The sequence below is a fragment of the Triticum dicoccoides genome, chromosome 1B, assembly GCF_002162155.2.
Source record: "Triticum dicoccoides isolate Atlit2015 ecotype Zavitan chromosome 1B, WEW_v2.0, whole genome shotgun sequence".
NCBI lineage: Eukaryota > Viridiplantae > Streptophyta > Magnoliopsida > Poales > Poaceae > Triticum > Triticum dicoccoides.
The window spans coordinates 15,915,766-15,920,457 of record NC_041381.1 but is presented as its reverse complement, the minus strand read 5'-3'; the positions used below and the strand labels follow the sequence as shown (position 1 = coordinate 15,920,457).

The window sequence follows — 4,692 nt, the reverse complement described above, 5'->3', positions numbered from 1 at the left end:
TCCCGGTTTGTGTCTAAAACCGGTTCGTAACACGAGCAGGACTAATGCTCTGATCTGGCCAGGATCAAAGCCCTGTTTTCTGCTAGTGCACACTCGCCGAACAACTACTCAGATTGTCAAAGCGCGTAGAAGACTCGTCCACAGGAGACTGGTCGCCCTGTAGGAGCATAAAAAATATTTTTCTGAATTCGAAACTAGTGGCCAGCATGACATACGACAAGATAGTAGTACTAGGCGGCCTTTGGATCGATGTGATTGACTCTAGGTCAATTGGAATTTTTCCACAAGCTCGGTCCGCAAGTTCCCAATTCAGAAGTTGACTGTTTGGAAAAAACTTCCCTCCGAGGCTTTGAGAGGGATGGTAGCACCAAAAGCGCTCCGCTCTTGATGTCTCTAAGACAATTCTTTGCTTAGAGGTTGTTCTTTGTATATGCATAGTCTATTAACTAATTAGGTATCTTAAAAAAATCCTCAAATTCAAATCAACAAGGAATGTCCATATGATTTTTTGTCTCTCAAATGAATAAATGATTTTTGAACCATCTGTTGTACTAGGTTTAGTGTATTGCAACGTCCAGGTTGCGTCTTAGAGGCAAGAGAGCAGATTGCCAATTGCCAACACCATGCAAGTTTGCAATAAAAATCATGAGTGCCCGTCAATCCATCATTTTCGAACTTCCCAACACATATTCATGTGGTCTAGAAATAAACTTATTATTATTGTGTCAATAACATTTCGTCCATTGGTTTAGCAAGGGGTAGGTAACACATCACTTTCCATGACTCTAATATTTTTCTTACATGATGTAACGTCCTGATTGTCACCTTACAAGGAAGAGAGACTTCCCATGGCTCACTGAGATATTCCAATGTGGGAGATTCTTCTACATGGCACAAATGACTGAGCCCCTTTCTGTCCACACAATGACTGCATTATTACGGCTAACAAGCTAGGGAGAGTTCTGTTCGAATCAGCAACCATGGCGCAACTTTTGGTGAGCTCGTCCGCCGGGGCCATGGGCTCCGTCCTTGGAAAGTTGGGAACCATGTTAAGTGATGAATACAAGTTGCTAAAGGGCGTTCATGATGACATCAAGTTCCTCAAAGATGAGCTCGAAGCCATGCAAGGATTTCTCCTGATGATGGCTGATGTGGAGAAACCTGACCAACAAGCTAAGGTTCGTGCGAATGCTGTGCGAGAGATGTCCTGCAAGATTGAGGACACCATCGACAAGTTTATGCTACTCGGGGAATCAGATGATTCTAGTTCTATGTTTGATGGCTTTGGGAAGGTTTGCAAGAAAATCATGAAAAAGATAGCAGACATCAAGACCTGCCATAAGATCGCCAAGGACATTCATGATATCAAGACCCAAGTTAAGGAGATCAGCAAGAGATACGCAAGGTATGTCCCCTATCATGCTCCCAAAGTCCATAATTTTGTAAGTTGTACTAGAATCCATTGTCTTTAAAGATCATAGCATGTGCACACACAAACACACGCGCGCCGCACGGCTTGCCCCAACCAGTATTGTCTTTGATCTTCCCCGCTGTGTCTAATTTCTTTATCTACAACTGAAGGTACATGGTCAATGAGCCTTCAAGATCAAAAAATGAAAATTTTGACCCTCGAATTCGCGCCATTTATAAGGATGCATCAGATCTTATTGGTGTCGATGGCCCGCGAGATGAGATTGTGAAGTGGTTGTGCAACAGAGATGGTGAATCAACATGTCAACTAAAAGTTGTCTCTATTGTTGGATATGGAGGGTTAGGCAAGACAACTCTCGCCAGACAGGTCTATGACAAGCTTAGAACAAACTATGAATGTCGGGCTTTTGTATCAATTTCCCGAAGTCCTGATATGACCAAGATTTTTAGTTCTATATTATCTCAACTCCGCAACCAAGAATTTGCTCAACCAGGGGATCTACATCTAACCATTGAGCTAATCAGGACGTTTCTACAACATAAAAGGTATATAAATCCTCGCAAGTAAGGTGCATAAATACACTTCTTTGGGTGTGGGGTGGAGGGGATTGAGAAAGACATGAAAAAGTATGGCTACTGAAACCACTCACTAACATAGCAAGTATGTTGCAAGATGTACCTTTCATAAGAACTTGCCATAAATCAAGCCTAAGCGCACAAACACACAACCTCTAAAATATTATGGATCGATGTCTTATGAAACTTGATTTCATACTCTTACATATATACTACATCTTGTGTTTGATTATTTTTCTTGTAACTATATTGTAGGTACTTTATCATAATTGATGATGTATGGGACATACATACATGGCAAGGTTTGAATTGTGCGCTATTCAGGAATGATGTGGTAGCGTAATAATGACAACAACCCGTATATATGATGTGGCTAAGTCATGTTGTCTTTCTTATGGGGACAATCTTGTGTACAAAATCCAACCACTTGGTGTTCCTGACTCGAAGAAGTTATTTTTCAAGCGAATATTTGGTTGTGAAGAGAAGTGCCCATCTAATTTGAAACAAGTCTCAGAAGATATCTTAAAGAAATGTGGTGGTTTACCACTGGCCATCAACACCATATCTAGCTTGTTGGCTACTGGGAAAAAGGAAGAAGAGTGGTATAGTGTTCGAAGTTCTATCGGCTTTGCACAAGGCACAAATTCTGACATTAATACCATGAATTACATATTATCGCTGAGCTACTATGACCTTCCCCTCTGTCTAAGAAGTTGCCTATTATATTTGACTATGTTTCCTGAAGATTATGATATTGAAATGGAGCGATTAGTGCACAGATGGATTTCTGAGGGTTTCATCCATGGCGAAGATGGGAAAGATCTTTTTGAGATAGGAGAGACATATTTCCTTGAGCTTGTTAATAGAAGTTTAATACAACCGATACACATAAGTTATGATGGGGCATCCTCTTGCCGAGTCCATGACACTATTCTTGATTTCCTTATTTACAAGTCTACCGAAGAGAACTTTTGTATGTTGTTAAGCAATCATTCGAAGTCGGTTAGCAGAGTTCGTCGTCTCTCTCATGGGAAATGAAGATCAAGAAAGCGTGGAAAAATTGGATTTGTCACATGTTAGATCACTTGGTTCTTTTGGGTATCACCTGGAATACTTGCCTTCCCTTGCGAAGTTAAATGCTCTCCGTGTGCTGGACCTGTGCAGTTGTAATGGGCTGAGGAATTATCATCTCAAATACATCGGAAGGCTTTTCCAGTTGAGGTACTTGAACATCTCTCTCACAAACATAACCGAGCTTCCTAGAGAAATTGGAGATTTGGAGTATTTAGAGACGCTAGATGCGTCAGGGGCGGAATTAAATGAGCTTCCTGAATCGGTTACTCGGCTAAAACGACTAGCACGTCTTTTTGTTCCAAAGCAAACTAAATTGCCTGATGCTGTTGGAAACATGGAGAACTTGCAAGAGTTTGGGTATAGTATAAACACCTTCGTGCAGTCAGTGAAGTTTCTAGAAGAGCTTGGCAAACTAACAAATCTTAGGAAACTGAGCATTCAATGGGACACCCGTGAACTCGAAGAAGCCAGTTGCAAGGGAGAAAAACTAGTGTCCTCCCTCTGTAAAATGGACGAATGCAAGCTTCGCAACCTCCACATTTTACTGTATCTGAGAGAAGGTGATGGCTTCGTAGGACATCCATCCATCCCAGCTCTCAATAGCATCCAGAGCATTACACTTGGCTGTGGGCGAATCTCTTGGATTGCCCAATGGTTGATTTCACTTACCAACCTAGAACTATTAGTCGTCAATGGTGCAGAGATGGAGCAGCAGGATGTTAACATGGTTGGAAGTATACCTACTTTGCTCGAATTCAGACTGTTAATCAACAGCACCGGGCTCACCATCAATGGCGGGGGATTTCAGCAGCTACAGAAGCTTGTGTTCAACGTCTCTACTACAGAGTTGATGTTTGAGGTGGGGGCTATGCCGAATCTCAAAGATCTTTTCCTTGGTATTCAGTTATGTAACTACAGATCTTCAGCTACAGGTGGTGGCTTTGGTAACTTTGGCATCCAACACCTCTCTAGCCTTGATAGGATCCATGTCAAGATAGATTGCCGCGATGGTAGGGCTGCAGATTTGAAGGCTTCGAAGGTTGTTTTCAAGAGCATGGCCGACGCGCACCCCAACCGTCCAACGCTGGAAATGGACATAGTATTCACTGACATGCTGCAGAATGAGAAATACAAGCACGTTGCATAGGTACATTCAGTTATGTAATATGGACTGATAGTCTTGTTTCTGTTACCTTTTTGCTAGTCGAGTAGCATGGTATGTATATCTCCCAGGGTATGGTAGATTCATCGTGTCATGCATCACAAATTGACAGTAGCCAGTATATGTCAATTGCTTACTTATGATTGTTATTTCTTGATTTTCTTTTGCGCATATGCCATGCATGTCCCTGAATGATATGTCGATACTGCCAAGTTATGAGAGATAAAACAAGTATGCAAAAGATCAACCAGGTCCCTAATGTTTCCCATTGTGCTGCCGGATCTCCACACTTGCACGGAAGAAAACATTGGAGTCGATTAGTAGCTAAACAATAGACAGTGTACATGCGGTAAACAATTCCAGCAATAAGTTCGTAGAATTTTGACATACATTCACTGATGTAGATATCGACGATCGTCTTGACTTCTTGTGCTTCAGTCATGTGGTCA

At 41.8% G+C, this 4,692-nt stretch overlaps 1 pseudogene; it reads left to right on the top strand.

Annotated features, from left to right (window-relative positions):
- The first annotated feature begins 980 nt into the window (after positions 1 to 980).
- LOC119349995 lies at positions 981 to 4,228 on the top strand (annotated as a pseudogene).
- The last annotated feature ends 464 nt before the right edge of the window (positions 4,229 to 4,692 follow it).